We start from the raw sequence: 19,498 nt of genomic DNA, 5'->3' as shown, positions 1-19,498 counted from the left end.
TAAGTTCCATTTTTCAATCAAAATCCACAGGATGTGATTAAAAAAAAAAACCTCCTGACCTTTGTCAGACCTAAAAATATCACCTATGTATCAGGAGTCCTCCTAGAAATAACTCCTTCCCAGGTTTTCCTCTGTTTGAATTCCAGGGGAGACATCACTAAGCAGTGACTCACCCAGGATCATGAAAGCAGCAAAGGCGACACAGGTTGTATGTGAATCTCTGACTAGATGTTCTGGTCAATAACAAACTAATTGAAAAAGTCAAAGACAAGCCCATGATTTAGAGAAGCTATGTTTAAGAGAAAAAGAATCCTGAATTTCCGATAGGATTTTGACTTAAATCCAAAGAATGCACAAGTGGTTAGTAAAAAGAGGCACATACTTATTAATTTGTCTACAAGAGATATCTCTAGGGCTAGTTCAAGTGCATTGATTTTTCAGTCAATTTTTGCAAAGCCTGTTTAACTTTTTGGTTTAACTCCTGAAAGCAGTAAGTATTGGGAGAAAAAAAAAATTGTTTCTTCTGAAATTAAAAAGAGGAAAAGCATAGGTTGTAGGGGCCAAAAGAATTGAATTAAAAGATAACATCACTGTGAAGGTGTAAAATTGCCTATTTTGGGCTTTGTACTGCATATGAGTACAGCTTCTAAATCTGCAACATTCTCACATGTGGTCGTCACCATAATTATTTTGAGTTACTGTTTTTATCAAGTGGGCTCATTGCATGCACACAATGGATTGCCCTGGGTTTCTGAAGAATCCCAAAACTAAGGCTATCATACCCTCTTAATGTCAGACAGTTTAACTCTTCCTAGAGATTCTATCAAGTGCTCTCTTGAACCAATTTTCTTTTCAGAAGAATAAGCATTCTAATAATAAGCATTCTACTAAAAACATATTCTTTACAAATTTCACCTACAACCACAGAATACCCAGAAAATTAGTTACCAGTTCAATCTGTTTCAACATGGTTTATCTACAGTTGCTTATGCTGACCTTTGTTTGTAAAGAATTATCTCTCCAAAATAACTTACATTTACCTAAACTGGAACAAAGAGTCCTGACAAAAATACGTCCTGTCAAAATCCAGCTTGAACTTAGACTTGCTGCTCAGGTCTGCTTCCTTCCCTCTCCACACCCAGCAGTATTTTTTTCTCTAATTTAAATGGTTTCAATTCCATTTAATATTCTCTTTCTAAACACCTCACTTCCTCATTAATTCCCAGAACAATGTGTGGTTTCAAATGTTTACCCTGTGGTCATCCACAAAACTCACATAAGCAGTGCCAGAGCTACATAACAATCTCTGTGGATTAGTTGTCGGAGACTTGGGCCGAGTGGATTCGATTTTCTAAATTTTCAGACTTTTCATAATAACTTTGGCAAGGTTCAAACCACCTTGGAGTTGCTGACTTTCTACCAAATTTCTCAGCTCTCCAGACATACTTTTTTTACACCACTTAAAATTAGTCACTTACTAGAACACCCATCTCAAGGTATTCGGTGTAGTTATTTTGGGATCAATAAAAACGGACGTACTGGAAGAACTACAGGCTAAACCAAAATAGTTTAGAGATGAAGTGTTTAAACTGCTCTTCTTGTTCTGTGCATGGTATCTCCTGCAGGGGCCCTGGAGGCGAAGCCTGTGCAGTACCAAAACAGGATCTGAGTCTATATTAGACTTACACTATATCCAGCTGCAGCACAGGGACATTCAGTCCTTTTGCTTTAAGCCAAATTTTTCTTCTTCCCATGCAGGGAAGATGTGCTGCATTGATGTGCTGCATTCCAGTGTATTGTGGTTGTGATGTGATCTAGTGGCTGTAATATCCTAGTGCAAGCTGCAGGTGCTGTTTAAGCTGTGGTATCTATCTGTAATCTGAAGGAGCTATTTCAGTGCTCTCCCCTCCCTTGGCTCTCCCTCCTCCATCCCTTTTCCAGCCCTGGAGCCAGCAGCGCCAGGGTCTGCCTGCCAGCCCGCTCTGTGCATGGAAGGCAGGACTGCAATGGTCTTACAGGGTCTTTATGTGGGACATCCTCCCCGTGCAACCCAGGCGAACCGGCTCAGCAATCTGCTCCATATAGGGAACACTAGATGGCACACCACAACCGCTCTATTGCTGCTTTTTTCGTTCGGAAGCCAAAAATTTGTTTCAAAGCATCAGCCTGGAATGTGGCTAAAAGGACCAAGCAAAACATGAGCCTATGTACACTGTTAAACTCCACTGGGCAGATAACCTTTCCAATAAAATTTCACCCCTCTTACTCTGTCAGAGTTGTTTTTCTATTTAGAGCTCTGCCTAACTTGGCAGCCTTGGAAAGTAAACAGATACTTTATTTAGTGGCGTGTTGACAGGCAAGGGGATGCTCATTTTGGTGCAATGTGAAATAACAGAGTGGCATGCAAAGTAAAGCCCACTTGGCCCAGCAACCTCCACAGTTAAAAATATAACTGCTGGGACAAGACTCAAGTGATATAATTACCTATCACAGGGATTCTGTTAAAGGACCTGTGCTTCACTTTGCAAGTAACAGCAAGTACTCACTTTCACTCTTTACATAGCTATAAGTACTTTTTCCTCTGTCCCAAGGGACCTAAAAGCCCGGAAACAGAAATTCTGCTATTACAACTTTATACACTTTATTAGATCTGTACTTACTGTGGGTCTGTTTTAATTCTGGGGGGAGTGGAAAACCAAAGGAAAGCATTTACAGGAGGAATCTTCACACTTCATTTCCAAAATACTGAAGCAATCAGTTCTTGATGCTACTTCAGAGATTCAACAAGCATAAAGTGATGAAGGGTCTGGAGCACATCATATGAGGAGTGGCTGAGGAAGCTGGGGATATTTAGCCTGGAGAAAAGGAGGCTTATAGGGGACCTTACCAATCTCTGCAACTGCCTTAAGAGAGGATGTAGCCAGATTGGGGTTGACTCTTCTTCCAAGTAACAAGTGACAGGACAAGAGGAAACAGCCTCAATTTGCACCAATGACCTCAATTTGAATTTGAGGTTCAAATTGGATATTAGGAAAAATACCTTGAAAAGCATTGTCAAGCATTGGAACAGGCTGCTGAGGCAAGTGGTTGAGTCACCATCCCTGGAGGTATTTACAAAATGCGTAGATGTGGCACTTAGGGACATGGTTTTGCGGTGGACTTGGCAATGCTGGGTTAATGGACTTGTTGGTCTTAGAGGTCTTTCCCAACCTAAATGATTCTATGATTCTATGACTCTAACTTATGTGAATGTAAGACTTTACTATTTAACTGAAAAAATGTGAACTTTCAATTTCCTCCCTACTGCTAGTAATTGGCATGTCTTCTCTGATAAAGAGAACCATGTTCATGATTACACAATTGAGGTTCCATCCTAAACTCCCTGAAGCAGGAAGCTGTAAGCACCAGTTTACTGGCAGAAGGGTGTAAATCCTTCCTTGCCTGTATCAACTAGCTGACAGGGGGGTGGGGAGGGGAGTCTTGACTCTGAAGATGCCTAGGAAGAGACCTAGGGGCCCCCTAGGTGGGGACTTTTCTGAGAAAGTAACCTCAAGCTCTAGAATCAGGACCAGTGTAAAGCACCCACCAGGTTAAGAGATGACTCGTCCAGGGAGAAAGGACATTCATTGCTAACCAAAGCCTCTGCCAGATATGAGTGTTGGGGGTTTTTTTTTCTACTTTCATTTCCTTTCATGTATTTTTGCATGTTCTGCATTTCATGGGTTTTTTTCCGACTATATAAATAAGTCGTTTTATTTGTTTTTAACTTTCTCCTGTTTGTGTCAAGAATAACTTCTTATATCTGGCAGAACTTCATGGTATTCCAGTTCTCCATAATGACCATCCTAAAAAAACAGAGTTCTAGATACCTCTCCCCTGCTTCTCCTCTTTGCCACACATAACAAGGTATATTTCCACATAGTCTCAGGGACCATTTTGAGGTGGAAAAAAATAGATGCCTCGGGAGAAGAATTTATGCCTGGAAGTATCATTAACCTAGAAAATTCTTCAGCATTAAGTAAAAAAGAGAGGAGGAAGAACAGATAAATTCATGGTCTTTTTAAGGGATATGTAATAGTAATTACTGGTATCTTATTTTTCAGTTCCAAGTTAAATTCCTGTCCAAACATTGTTTGAGCTAAGTGATATCTATTTCAAGGATGCCATGGTAAGCAAACTGATGAAAAAATTGTGAACTGTGTAAATCCACATTCTGGCCTACAGGAAATACTCTTCCAAAAATACTGTTGCAATGTTGTGAGTGTGTGCTGACAGTTTGCTGTAAGAGCTGCATATAATTAATGGAGGCATATAAACAATTCTCTCATTTTTTGTAAAGACTCATATTTTTTATGCTACTTGGAACTGTAGCTGCTAATTTTGTATTTGTTGCTTGAAATAGTTTTTTTAATGTCATCACATCATTAATCACATCAAATTAATGAAGAGTGATTGCAAGCTTCCCAACAGCATGGGAATGCTTGAAGACACCTGTCTCATACACAAGGACAGACATTGAGAAGGAACTTCAGGCACAAGAATCCTCTGCCTGAGACCAGTTGAATGCTGATCCAGCTCCACCACTTTCAGAAACACAAATACCTGCTCCTGATGTTGACCTGTTCCAGTTGTACTGGACTGATGGGAAGTGACTGTGACATTACTTTTCAAAGGCATTCCTTTACAAAGGCATTGAGGTCTCTGAGCCAAATCCCTACCAGCCTGTCTGAAAATGCCCTTGGGGATTACTTGCATCTGTAACACATACACACCTAAATATTTCTCACTAACATTCTATGGTAAATCTTGAAAATTGATAGTAGGAACTTAGTAGCATATATTTTAATAAAACTACAGAGAAATTGAATGTTAGTATTTTAACTAACATTTTCTTCTCTAAACATATGGTATTATTCTACTCTACATTTTGTTCTATCTACTGTGCAAGAAAAAGTAAAAAATGTGAGTTGGTCACAGTCCAGAGGAAAAAAGAGCAGATTGGAAACAGAAGCAGTGTGATCTAGGCTGTACACTGGCAACAGACTTCAGGCTGTAAATTGCAAACAGTAAAAGAACATGCAAGAGCTGGTTGTGGTGGATTCCTCATCAGCTGAGGTTTTCAAGCAAAAAGTGAAAAGCTCTCTGAAAGATATGCTTTATTCAAATAGGCATTTATGCAAGGCTTGTGTTATGTAGGAGATCATCTAGTTTGATCTTAAGGATCCCTTATGGCTTTACAGTCTATGAATAAAGAGCCTCTTTCACTATAAGAGACTCAGTATTTCAGCTACTTTGGACTCAACGTGGTGTAAGCAGGACTGCCACAAAGCAGGAATTGTGTCAGATACTTCTAATGCTGTGAAGGCCCCTGCAGAACACAATGGGGGACAAGTGTGTGAAAGAAGTCCTTTCAGTGCCCCATCAGGTCAGTTGTTTGAGCACAAAGCTGGGCTGAGTAAAGAATTACAGTATCTTACTTCTCACATTATGAATCTCTTTCACTGACATTTCCACGGACCCATTAAATTTGATATTATGGCCACACAAACATGAAGTCTTCCGTGATTAGTGAGAGGTATACAGGTCTTCTGCATTGCCATTTTATGTGAGCACTACTGTTTGGAGGGAAAAAGAGCAATTCAGAACAGAATTAAACATGGTGTATGAGAAAATTTTTCACACTCGAACACTCAGAAAACTGACTTGTTTTTTGAAAAGGTAAAATAGAAATACTGACACGTTGTCCACTCTGAAGTCCAAATTAGAGACAATTTGCTCCACAAATAGAAGCTATCAGTAATAGGGTCTAGACAATGGAAGAACTGGGTTATAAAAAGGGATTACATCTGACAAACAAAGACACTTTGTTTCTTACTATAAAAAAGAAAACAATTTCATGGTTATAACCAGCAACAACTTGATTTTAGGAAGCATTCGAAAAAGTAACTACGATATCTTAAACAGCGTTTGGCTTGAAGAAACCCCAGAATCTCAATTGTAGCTTCTGCAGTAATTTTGGCTGATGCGCAGAAATGCATAAACAAGCTCTTCCCCAGCTACTTCAGATATTACAAGGAACATAACCATGACACCACAGAGCTCATCTCCAGTTAACCACAGAGCCTTCCCAGCCTTCCTAGACGCCTACTGCAAACCTTTCCATGTTTCATTTGGCCATTGCTAGAGAGCCATCAGTAACTAAGCTAATTTCTACTGGAAGCCAGTTCAGATCATTTTTCATTTAACACCAGTTACAGCAGTAAGCAAATGACAGGCATACTCATAGTACCTGGCGCTGAAAACCAAAATAATTCTGAGTAAAATAATTATGAGCTGAAAGAAAGAACAGTACACGTCCAACAGGAAAATTGTTATAAGTCTTATTTTAAGTTAAAGTATAGAAGAGGGATTAACACTACATTTTGAAAGGAAAATTATACTGATTTAGAACGGGTTGTATATCTGCAGTTCATATAAAACACCAGCTATTTCTGGAATGTAAAAAATATTTCAAGCAGAAATATTTACCCTCACAATCCACTCTCAGAACTCAAGTTCTTGTCTTGTTTACTGGAGTAAACTTCAGTTCAAAGGTTACTACTCGATGTCCCTCACAAATAAGCATATTATACACATCCTTTTTGGTTTAGGCTAGCTTCATGGGGGTTTGTGTTTCTCCTGCTCATTAACTAGGGATAAAGGCCAAAGTCCTCAGTTCCGCCAGGCAGAAGCGAGGAAGAAGCAGAAGTGGAATGGCCCCAGTTCAGGCGGGATTTTAAGCATGTACATTCTTTCTCTCTCCACCACATTTTTCCCCTCTTGCCAAGAGTGCCACACCATTCAATGAGTAAGAGCTTCCTTTTTGTTTCTGCATCTTCATTTCCTGCTGCTTCCACCCTGTAAGCCTCCTTAGGGATTTTCAAAATTTTTCCGCTCAGGCCGAGAGAATGCATTGAACTGAACAGATGATGGAGGAACTGATGTGCAAGAAAAATAGAAAAGGAAAAAGAGAGAAAGAGATGTGAAGATATGGAAACAGGGACGAAAATATGTCCTTCTGTATGCCGAGGCTCTAAGGTGGATTTAATGAGTAGCTAAGGAGTACAACTGTGAGTGCAGGTCTTGAGAAGGCTTCATTAGATACAATTTCATGTCTTAAAAATAGATAATTTTATAGTGTGGCTGCATTTCCAACACTGCGTGCATTTCTGATCCCTCAGTGAAAAAAATGAATGCCTAATGTACTAAAATTCAGGTAACACTGCCTCAGAAAGCAGTGCAGAGATTGCTACTGGTCTCATACCTTCATCTCAACAGTGCAGACTTTATATAATTTCAAATACGTTCCCTAAGTAAGTTATAGGGTTGAGATATTCCAGTTACAATTTTTAAATATAGAAAGCCAATGTTTTTTGAACATGAGAAAATAAATGTCCAAAACTAAAATAAAGTGTCCCCAAGCAGTTTTCTGTACAGCTTCTGTTCATAAGTCCCATAACAAGACAACAAACATAGGTTTGGGGCTTGTTTTGCATTGTCCTGTAATCATCTGGTTTGCAAAAGCTTCTCATTTTCCTAGAAAGGGACTTAGACGCCAAACCACAAACACATTCAAGAGCCAACCATTTTCAGACAAGTTACTCGGAAAAATTAAGGGGAAGGGCAGTTTCTTCTCTGCTCACAGATCAGATTAGTCAAGCAGACAAGTCCATTCTAGTAAGGATGTCTGAACATGCACTAGCAACTTGTGTACCTGATCCTGGGCTGGGGAGCACTCTCTGAAACTGCTGGGATTCTCATTTACCAGCTAAGAGGCGCTTCTGCCACTTTTTAGAACAGGACAAAGCTATTGAATGGGAAAGATTAAGTAGATGGGTGATTTTCATCAGCAATTCTGCCAGAGCTCCAGATCAAACACCTGAACACCCAGGATGGTGCTACCTGCACACTCAGTGGATACAAGCTGAAGCTGGGTCTCTTGGCACAGATCTTACTCTGCAGCCAGATAAGTGGCTCTGCAGAGCCCTCCAGGCACTGGAATTCCACAGTCCTATGTCTCCAGGGTTCATCTCTACACACCCAATTGCAGATCAGAGCTTTAGTCTACAATTCTTTCAGGGCATGGGTGAACATTTCCCTTCAGTCTTATTTTCTGTCTGTAGACTGCCATCATACAAATGACACCAATAATAAATTTGTTTCTTCCTAAAGAACTTCAATCATGACTCTTGGGTCACCTTTTCCATCCTTCTACTGCATGCTTCTATCCGCAGAATTCCAGAGAACTTTATAAATGATGACACAAAAGAGTTTTATTTCTGGAGTTTCATCCACAAAGCAGTAAACCTTGGAGTTTTTTTCCTTGTACTTGTCCAAAAATACATTTTTGCTCGTGTTTTAGTTATTCTTGAGTCCAGTATAAAGTCTTGGATACTCCTAACAAATTCTTCTCCTTCTTTGATGTCAGCATCCTTTGAATACTTGTAGAGGTTAATCCTCCTCCCTCCATTTGCCAACAAAATTCTGCCTATTTAGATTGTTTAATTTTCTTACATAGATTGAAAAAAAACCTCAGCAGAGAGACAGAAATTTCTTCAGAAAATTAAGCGGCTATAAAAATGTGCAGAGGAGAGAAATCTGTTAAATGCCCTCACAGACACAAAGACTCCAAAATCAGCTCAGGACGTGGTAAGCAGCAGAAAATGTATCTGGCAGCAAGTCTACAGGAAGAGAGAATACTTTATTGCTCAATAGCAGAAGAGGCTTCAGTAAGGTTTGTACACCTTGCACACTAAAGAAGTAAGAATGATCATAGCACAGCCACTTGATCTGTTTTGTGTGTCCAGCAATGACCAATAGCCTTGGGAAGAACCAGAGCAAGCAGGAACTGTCACCTCCCTCAAAGTCCTGCTCCAGAGCCATCTGGCCCAGGGTCACATTTCCTGTTCCTACTCTTGCCAGGGAAAGGATGCTAGCAAGTTCCAGCAAGCTGATACCTGCATCACAAATTTTATGTAGGGTCAGAAAAGTGAAACTCTGCTTACAAGCTCCATTAAAATTATTATTTAAGCTAAAACTAGTCCAAGGTCACATTAAAAGATAGTATCTCCTATCTCCATGCTTGGTACCACAGCCAAAGATAAGACAGAGCTATTTATAAGATCACTGCTGCAACCAACTTTTGTAAAAAAAAAAAAAAATCTGCATTGTTGAATGTGAAATGGTCTGTCTGGAATATCTCTTACTTGGCACACCTTCAGCAGAGCAGGAGTTTCTGAGGAAGCCCAGCACATGTGGGTTGGACAACACCAGAGGTAGCAGAACTTTACAGCCCTACAGAGATCAGGTACAGCTCTGAGCTGGGAGACAGGCAGGTCCAGCAACTTCTGGCTCACAAAAATGTTTTCAGACTAAGCTGGGGGGAAAAGAAAAATGCCTTTTTTTTTTTTTAATATATGTGCACTGCAAATGGAAAGTCTTCTTTTTAATAAGTTGCAGTAAACTCAGTTGATGCTCAGCCCTGAAGTACATTTCTCCATTACTGGATTCAATTTAATGAAGCAAAGAAGAAGAATAGTAGAGTTTCAGGTCTGTTGGTACTATTTCAATTTTCTTTCATAGTTTTATTAGAAAACTATGGGAGAAACATCATTCCTTTCTTCTTGCTCAAGAAAACAAGAGACAGAAGGAAGTCCATTCCAGCCATGCCTTTTCCCTATTCTCCAGTGGAAGATTAGTGTTTTTGTATACTAAACTCAAGTACTTTGAATTCTCTTCAAAAGGTTGCTGCCTTTTTTTCCTAATTATTTGTGTGTGACAAAGTCTGACCTGTTTTAATGAAATCCTGTTTTAAAAATATTTTGGCAATATTTAGTGGGAAAAGAAATCATAATGTAACCACTCTTTTAACAGTCTTAAAATGAGACAATCCCACATGAAGCAACGTTGCCCTGCCTTGCAGAATCATTACCCAGAGGAAAAGCACACCACACCTATTATACACTTTATATCTTCAGAAGCCTCTGCCAGGACCTTCAGGGTATTATTTTCTCTCACTGTCTATAGAACTGAGGAACACAAAAAATAAGAAACTAGTTCTATGTTATGAAAATAGAAACTCAAAACATAATAAAACACTGAATAATGTATTTAATGTAGAAGAAAAAAAATCGGGTTTGTCATGTGAAATAAAATTGTTCTAAAGTACTCACATTTCTCTTTTTCTTTTCTTTATATAGGTATTATGCTAAATACATACTCTGAGTAAGATATCAAACCTCACAAGGAACTCTAGATTTAGGAGTTCAGAATAAAATGAGCCCATCATTTGCAAAAAGAGCTGCATAGGATATCTTGCAAAAATCAAAACTATGCTTGATTTTGACTAATTTCCCTTTTTAGTATTGCAATTTAAGTGAGTCTATGAGGCCAATGGACTCTAGATTAACAGGTTTACCAAACTATTACAACCAAATTGGTAATTACTAATGGTCATCCCTTCTGGAGAAAGTTCATGGACTTGTAAAAGACCTAATGAAAATTGTCCACACAGTAGAAATGTGAAGGAAAAAGCTTGGACGTCTGTCTGAGAGGAAACCACAAGATTTACACTTTAATAGATCCACTGGTTACAATGGAGATGTGGATGAGGACAACAGCTGGAATCAGAGCTGACAACCCCACAGTTTCCATGGAGTTTCCACCACATCCTATTATTTATTCAGAAGCTATTTTCCAGGAAAACAGCCAGCCAGCTCGTGAAAGTGTTTTCAATAAAATAATTTTCAAAGGATGGTGGAACAATAGAAGAAGCAGACCACAGAGAACAGGTGGCCAGGCTTTTCTTTTGGATTACCCGATTTGCATGTTTGAATAATAATTTCAAGTGGGTTGTAGTATATTAAAAAGTGGTATATAGCAGTATCTCAATTTTGCACAGCCAAATTACATTTTTACACTACTGGCTCATTTTTAGCCCAGTTAACATGGAAACATGAAAGGTTTTTCATCTCATCATTGAAGCAGGTGTATCTATGTGTGACCCATAGTGTTTGGACCCCGTTAGTGGATCTCTAGAAAATGCAGAAAGAGATGAGACGTGAACATTTTTGGTTGCCTGAGGAATATTTTTAACAGAAGAATGAATTTTGAACTGGAATTGGCCAGCAGCACCAGTAGCCAAAAGTACTGCAGCAGCTGAGCATCTGGAAAAACACTCAAGGACAGGCACAATGTTTAGAGCAGCAGCAAGGCTGACGGCAGCAGCCTGCGATGAGGGTTTGTGGGGTGGCTGACCTGGGGTGGGGACTTGTGGCACCAGTAGAAAAAGGGTTGTGAAACAAAAAGCTTTGGCAGTTACCATGGGACATTTCCTCGCTGAGATATCTCAAGCCAGGGGCCTAATATGAAGCAAATGGCATAAACCCAGGGCTGCTGAGCCATGCCAGCAGCACAGCACCATCCTTCATGCTGTCAGGAACGGGGTGCAGCAGCCATAAGTACTGCAGTCTGCTGCCAAAACACCCCACAGGAGAAGGGAAGGACAGTTTAGTTGCAAAATAAATTCTGATATCAAATTCAAATATTGCCATAGCTCATTTAAAAACCAAGCAAACCATAAAGATACAAGCACTTAGCAGAAGAGGCTTCACTAGTGTCTCATGAATTCACATGCTCACTAAGGTTCATGTTTTCCCTAGAAAAGTCATGAGGAGCAGTGGCATGTCAGGGTCATACAGCAGCATAAGTTACAGCATTTTCCTATCCAAAATAAAGAGTGACAAATCTTACCTATTTCTAGAACAAATAGGTACACCAGTGAGGTATGAAACATGGGAACTTAAATGCTAATAAAAACTTGTTACTCTTCTCAGAGAATATTGTAATAACACTGCTAAAGAAATCAAAAGCAGGACTATTTTTGTCCTGAATTTAGCCCATACAATTTAGCCTATAAAGTTTTAAGAAATCAGTAAATAGCTACTTCATCTAGATGAGTTATTTAAATGTTCTTAATCAGTATTAAAACCAGACAGTATAGAGAATTACCACTCTGATACAGTTTAAAAAAAGATTTTTAGTGCAGAAGAGAAAAACCTTTATAAATCACATACATATACACATATGTATATGCATCTATGTGTATGCATATATGTGTACAGACATAAATAGATCAAGATTCAGATTCCACTTACACAATAATTAATCCACCTCATTTCCCTCACTTCAAGAAATGTAATCATTTTTTTTTTTTTTGTTATTTATTTACCAGTACTAGAAAGAAAAGAAGATGACAGTGAAAGACATCTAAAATTTAAGGAGGCAGACACCAGAATTCACATTCCTTGCTCAGCCAGGAAAGCCCTTTATCATTGACGGGACACTCTACCACTGGATATAAGCGTAAGAATATGAAACCCTAAATATATTCTACAAGAGAGTGCCATGTGAGTAAACTGTCAATGAACTCCTGTATGAAATTAACTGCATATTGTGTAGTTGGTGGATGAGCAAGACACAGCAAGACACTTAATACAACCACCCTGGGATTTTCTTTTAGACATGAATTACCTCATTACTGAGTATTTCTTTTACTAGGCGATTCAATGACTTCTGTGAGAAGAAAAAATTACAAAAATTACCTAGTAAAAAAATTTTAAATTTTAAATTAAATTTCCTGTATCCCAGGAAAAAAAATATTTCCAGAAATACCACAGTGCTCTTAAGACAGTAAGTCCAGTAAGATAAAGAGAGTAAGGTGATACAAGTAGTTCAGTATATGGATTTATCAGTGCTGTGTCATTTGGTTTTACTTCAACAACTGAATAAGAGCAAAGGACAAACCTTCTCCTGCAGGTGAAGTGTCATAAACAAGTCTGCACCTTTTCCCATAAGTGACTCAAGTTCCTGTTTGCACTTAGAAGTCAAGGCTGAGAGTATGACTAAAGCAAAAATGTCCAGACAAAAGAATGACAACCTTCATTTTCACTTCATTCCTGTCCTTTCCCAGCCGAAAATAAAAATGCCTCCAAACAAAAATTACACCACTTGTATTCAGTTTACCTCCAGTAAAAGGATGAGGTGCAGCAGATAAAACTGTTACATAAATACCCAAGGCCTGGTATAAAATTAAATTTTAAATAAGGAAGAACAAACAAGTCACTTGAAAGCCTTAAGCATGTTGTATAAATAACCTGCGATGCTATCCAGAATCAGCTGAGCTGCAAGCATCATCTGCCCCAACCATGAGTCAGCTTGAGTCAGTTCACTGTACTTTTATGGTACTTTCACAGGCAGAAAATACATCTCCTGGCAGCATGAAAGAAATCTCTGAAATGTGAAACAAGTATTTGGTGGGAAGGTGTTCTCAACTATAAGATAGTAGTGAAACTAGTGGAATAAATAAAATGCCAGTATACTTAACATTTCTGTCTCCTTATTTTTAGCCCAGAGGACTGAAATCAAAGCATGAAATGAAAAGCAAATCATGTGCTCTTAAGGCCAAACAATTTTAAACTCTTTGTGAACTGCTCCTTCTGCACAGCAATTCTCCAACTGTGCAAAGCAGCGCTATGGCAATATGGATTCAGTAAACAGGGAATGCTTCCAGCTGTTTGCATCCCTCCCACTCCCAGTATGCATAACATCCTGGCTGGTAGAAGTTATATTTGTGTTTAAACACGATAAGGCTGATTTACATTAGAGGAATGTTTCTGATCAATCATTTGTGCTGAATAGCCAGTGATTAAGTGGAAATGTTTCACAGAGAAGAACTGAGTAAGAAGTTTATAAAACTTCAGGACGCGGTTACAGCCTCTAATCTACTTAGCAGAGAGCTCACAATTTCCTGCGGCTCCCTGCACGGGGCACGCACACATTTCTCCCAGTGCTCAGATCCATTCTGCCCAAGTAACTGGGGAACAGAAAGGGGAGGGAGGGCTCTCCACACCCCACTTTGCCCATGGAAAGTTAAGTGCCAAGTACAAACTGGTTGTTACAGTCAAGGGAGAGAGATGCAAGACTTTTCAGGCACTAATCTTCAGGCAGCATGAATCACTGTGTCCACTGGCTGGTGCCAGCCTGGAATCTAAGGAGCTGCCTCTGGCTGGGACAGATCACGGGGAAGGTTTGGTGCTGGCTGCTTGCAGGATGGATCATGCGCTGGGCTTCTTTGTCAAGCTGTCAGTAGCAATGGGGCCAGTGGAGCTGTGGAAACCAGCAGAGGTGAAGAGCTGCTCTTACCTTAGCAAGCTGAGAATCCACTGGCCTGAGAACAGCAGATGTGTTCTTGAGGTCACCTTGCAGAATAGTTTTATAGTCCACAAATAGATATTTACACCAGTATAACATTTCTGCTTTGATATTTGAAAATAATAAAAGAAATTAAATTAATTTAAAATAAGGTGTTAGACTTTTATGATGCTTTCATATAGAAAAAATACTAAAAGGAGGAGGTTATGGACATTTTTTTTTTCTTTTAAAGACTTATGCTGTCAAAAGATAAAATTGATATGCTTCAAAGCTAATTTAATATATAATATTAATCATGGCTTTTAAACTTAATCTGTCAGACTGCTTAGACAATGAAATGACACAGCACAGACCAATTTTAATTTAGGATATACATGTTATCTCACAGCTATGTCACTTAAGATAATTATTTAAATTGAACAGCATCTTCTTTTCATTTTACAGCTTTTTACAAATCTCAGTTCTAGGAAATTTATTAATATGACTTCAGCAATGTCCCCATAAACCTAAAAAAACTATTATGTAAGTATTACTGCCTTCAGTCAAGGCCAAATTTCTGTTTATAACTCTATTTTACCCATTATACAGCTTTACTATATCAATGCATTAGGCTGAAGGCATCTAAGAAAATAATTTTCCTGAAGTTGTGTGTTTTCCTTTGGAAAGTAAAAACAGACATGCCATTTTCAATAGTGTAAAACTAAGATACAAAAAACAAAGTTAAAATAATTCCTGGAACCTCCCATCCTCAGGGCAAAGGTCTTAAAGCCATTTAGAGGCATCCCTGGCCTTTCTTATGACAGCTTTGTAAATCAGGCTGCTTTATGAGACTGGACACATATATCTGACAGAAACTAGAATCTGACATTTTCTGAAACTTTGTTTATAGCATGCAGACTCCAATCTAGAAAGTAGCATGGTGGATTTTTCTTGGAGCCTGAAGGTTCATTTTCAGAGGACATGGTGTGCCTCAAGAGCTCTTGGAATTCATCTTTTCTGAAGGGAAATCAGGGACAGATCAGTGCAGCAGGAATGTGCAAGCATGGGGGTGTACGTGCTGCTGGCAAAAGGAACAGCCCAGAGCCCACACTGCAGACCAGAAAAAGAAGACTGTTCAAAGCAGGTGGGGAAATCTGAAGGATCATAGATGAAAATGGGGAAAATAAAAAGGAAGGACAGGGTAAGATGGAGGATGGATCATATATGGTTCAAGATTGTTTGTGATACAGATACCAGACAAGCAAAGAGAATTAAAATTTATGTTTACTAGTCTGAAGACAGTTTAATTTTAGCTAAACCTCAGCTACAGCAGAAAGCCAATGCCACATAGTCAAGTATGTGGTTACAGAAAATACCACAGATCCCGGGTAAGCTGTGAGGCAAAAGGCTGAAAGCCAAATGCCTTTCTACCATCTGAGCAATGGGACATCCAGGATGGCCTGCATGTGCATTAGAAACATTGTAACTTTAAAATACATTTTTAACCTGTACTAGAGTGATCAATTCACCTCCTTGCAATGTTCAACCTTGTTCTTTTTGAGCTTTTCTCAAAATTGTTTGTGAATCTCTCTGTTGTATGCAAGTTCATCAACAACTGTCTTTTCATTTTCATTCCTTGTTGGTTCATTACACCCAGCTAAAATCAGAACTTTGTATTTTTAAATTCTGTGGCCAGAATATACTACTGCCAAGGATACTAGCAAACTACAATACTCTCTACCTGATGATGAATTTCATTAAGAGCCTGAACCTGTAGACTGAGAAACTCAATTATTTGCTTGATGAGTCCTGCGAGTTACACAGCTTATTGCTGCAAAATAACTGCAGCTGCTGTCAGAATCATAAAGAAGGCAAGAAAAGCTGGGTGAATAGACAACAGAAAGTCAAGAATTGCTTTATATTAGACTCTGCTTAGATGACAAGGCAGTGGGATAAATCAATATTCAAGCAAAACTGCTATTAAGGTCCAGACATAACCTCTTAAGAAAAAGAATATTGATGACAGTTGTTCTAGAAAGATGACATCATATGGGGATCATTGAGAGGGCACAAGTGAGAGATTCTGGCTGTAAATCTCTGACATCTTCATCCAAACATCATTACTGCCAAAGCATTTTAGATATGAGCCTTAAAAAAAAAACTTTTAAAAAAAGTCAATGAAATTATTTGAAGAAACACAATCATGAAAATAACTTCAGGTGTGTAATAATGGGGAGGATAAATTGGGGGTTTCAGAACAATCTCAATATAGGACTCTTCTACTTGACAGAAATAGTATTAGGAAAAATATTCTGTTCTGACTTTTTTGCCATTGTTTTCTACTAGAACGGCCAATCACCTCATACAATAGTCATTCCATTTGCCCAAATCTCTTTTCCCAGTGGTACCATTACAATTTATTTCCTTCAGACTATTTTTGTCTTTTTTCTTGCCTACTAGTCTTGCTTAAAATATTCTGTTTTCCACACAACTCCTCTTTCCCCTATATATCAATGAACATTAAATCTGCCCTTACTCCCGCTCTCAGTACTAGTAGACTGCTACCATCTCCTACATTTTCTGTAACTGAGACCAAAATCCTCCTTTCTCATTTCTATCCTTCCTCTCCTCTGCAAAAGTCTAAATTTCAGTAAGTTTATGCACTAATAACTACTGCATTGAGCTTAAAATGTTGCAGAATGTCCCTCTGGGCAAAACTGAAGCTGAAGAATTCTTGCAATTGTCCTTGCTCATTTCTCTGGGGGCAGTGGAATTCATTTTTTCCCCTGAATGAGCATGAGCTGCTTGTCTAAACAGTGGGAATCCCCTTGAGAAGGAGGGAAGAGAATATGCAGGCACGTGATCTCAGAGTTTCACAGAATAAAACCAGCACATGGTAAGAATTAACTAACTGCTGAATCTCAGAAACTTACTGTGCATTCAGAATTACCATCCTTTGGGGATATTTTTAATCTCCCAAAGGCATTTTTCCATGTGTAATTAAACACTAAAATATCTTCCAGCCTGAGGTTTTAAAATCTAGTTCTTTAGAAAACATGATTAATTTCAAGCAACATAAGGAGCTGGTGCAGAAGTCCTCTGCCCTGTGTTCTCATGAGTATGAGTGCTTGAACATAAATCTCTAAGACTTCAGTCTCTTCACTTAACTCCTGCTCACTTTTTTACTTTGGAACATAGGGGCAACCTGTAGTTCATGCCTAAGGATGAAAAAGGATTCCTGCCTTGCTTATTGAGGATCAAAATATCTTACAGAATTTCTGCATAGAACAAACTCTCTTCACAATGATGTAGGAGTCCCACAAAAGTGCTTTGGAAGATATAAGTCCATGTGACAAACGAGAAGGAATGTGTATGCTGATGGCAGCAGGGATTTTAACAGCAACAGCTCAGCCTTCCCAAACATACACACAGAGGGGAGAGCAGCTCCTCAGCTGAAGGAAGTGCAGAGAACGAGTCAGAGGAAGCATCAGAAGGCACAGTGCAGCTGTAACAAAAGCTGTCCCCCAGCCCCTCTGCTCCAACAGCCTGCTCTGTGCCAGCAAGGGCACAGTCCCACCAGAAGGGCCATGTGCTCTGGTGACCTCCCCTTTCTTCTTGCCTGACAGCCACAAGTTGCTTTTTAAACACTGGTGAGCTGAAGGAAGGGCTTGGTGGACTCTGACCTTTTCAGGCTTATGTTAAACACAGGACTGTCGATTGAACAAAGCAGAGATCTAAGCATTGATCATAAACCAGGTGTTAATATATCAGCTCTATCGCACCTAAGTGCTGCACATTGCTCCCGTGAACAGCAGGCAGACAATCTTGCAGAGCAAACCTTTGCCCGCAGGATACAGTCTCTGGCAATCTCCTGGCTGAACATTTGTGACTCACTTCACTCCTTGTGTGGGGCAGGAGAACATGGCTCCAGTGTAAACACAGCATTCCATATCAGGGCACACTGCACAGGTCTGACAGGCTGCCTCCAGAGAAGTGTTGCTCATTCCTCATGAGGAGCCAAATAGTGCTGTTATCAAAAGCAATGACCACAACCATTTAGCACCATCACTTCCTGTACTAAGTGACCCTTCTAAAAATACTTCTCTACGAATCTTGTGTCCAAGCCCTAACATCTCCATCCTCCACACTGGAAGCCAGAGCCCAGTGCCGACCAGCTGCCAGCGAGGTCTCAGTGCTCACTGTGCCCCTTGGCGACTGCACAGATGCTGCTGGAACGAAACAGTGGCTGAAGCTGCTGCTGCTCTGCTCCAAGGTCAGGCCAGGAAAACTGGGTGCTCCCGCTGCCAGCTCAACCCAGGTGGCTGCAGCCTGATGTGCTCCCAGGAGACCTGCTTTCTTTTCCTGGCTTCATTGCTATCCTTGGGAAAATGACTTTGACTTCCTCTTTTCTCTCCCACCCTTTATCTATCTTTTGTGATTAGACCATGATTTTTTACCTCGGGTTTATAATTTGGTTGTCTTTAGTTTGGAAAGAAAAAAAAAATACCTTAAGTAGGGTAGAAGCATTTTGAAGAGGCAGGGAAGGAAAAAAAGAGGGGTGGAAAGGGAAAGTACTCTGCTGTCAGTAACACAGTTTGTTGGGAAAGTGGAGCAGTACAGATAAATTATCCCTCCCTGGGGCAGAGGTGAGCGAGATACCTTGTACAGTATGAAGAAGTAAAGGTAGAAGTGTTAGTGGCTGGTGAGATTACAAAGTTGCCTAATGGGTGCCCTGATGGGAGGCATGTGCATTTGGGTATTAATGTGCAAACCATGCACATTAAAACACATCCTGTGTTTCTTATCATTGAGGCCCCGGTTGAAAAATATCTCCCTCTAAACCCTTTGCAAGCTGCAGGAGTAGAGAAGATGCTGGAGAACAGGGTGACAGCTCCCTGGGCTTTAGTAAGTCAGAGTTCAGCAGCTTGGCAGCAACATGTGGCAAACGGGAAACTGCAGCCAAGGAAATACCCTGATAACTGGTTAGGAGATGCTGCAGCTTCTCCTACCAACCAGTTCCTGCTTCTCTGGAGGCAATGGCTCCTGAGGCAACCAAGTGACCCCTGACTCCAGAGGTTCCCAGCCAGGCACTGGGAGGGATTGCAGTAGAGCTGCTTGGCACAGGGATACTCAGCCCCAGCCCTGGAGCTGCAGCTGGGCACCCTGATTTACACAGCTGGCTTCTTTACAAAGGCAACACTGGACACACCAAAACCTGGTTTGGGATTCGTGTTTATGTAAAAGTTATAATAAAATCTGTATCTGCAAG

The 19,498-nt window shown here is 39.8% G+C and overlaps 1 long non-coding RNA gene across 1 annotated transcript; it reads right to left on the bottom strand.

Annotated features, from left to right (window-relative positions):
• Positions 1-4,682: 4,682 nt before the first annotated feature.
• LOC137462693 (uncharacterized) lies at positions 4,683-14,364 on the bottom strand. The gene is made up of 3 exons (XR_010993757.1): positions 12,844-14,364; positions 9,993-10,067; positions 4,683-5,615 (listed from the first exon to the last, which is right to left on the bottom strand). It is a non-coding gene; the product is annotated as an uncharacterized lncRNA (long non-coding RNA).
• Between the last annotated feature and the right edge of the window lie 5,134 nt (positions 14,365-19,498).

This window comes from Anomalospiza imberbis, chromosome 1 (assembly GCF_031753505.1).
Source record: "Anomalospiza imberbis isolate Cuckoo-Finch-1a 21T00152 chromosome 1, ASM3175350v1, whole genome shotgun sequence".
Lineage (NCBI taxonomy): Eukaryota > Metazoa > Chordata > Aves > Passeriformes > Viduidae > Anomalospiza > Anomalospiza imberbis.
This window is presented reverse-complemented; position numbering and strand designations above follow the sequence as displayed.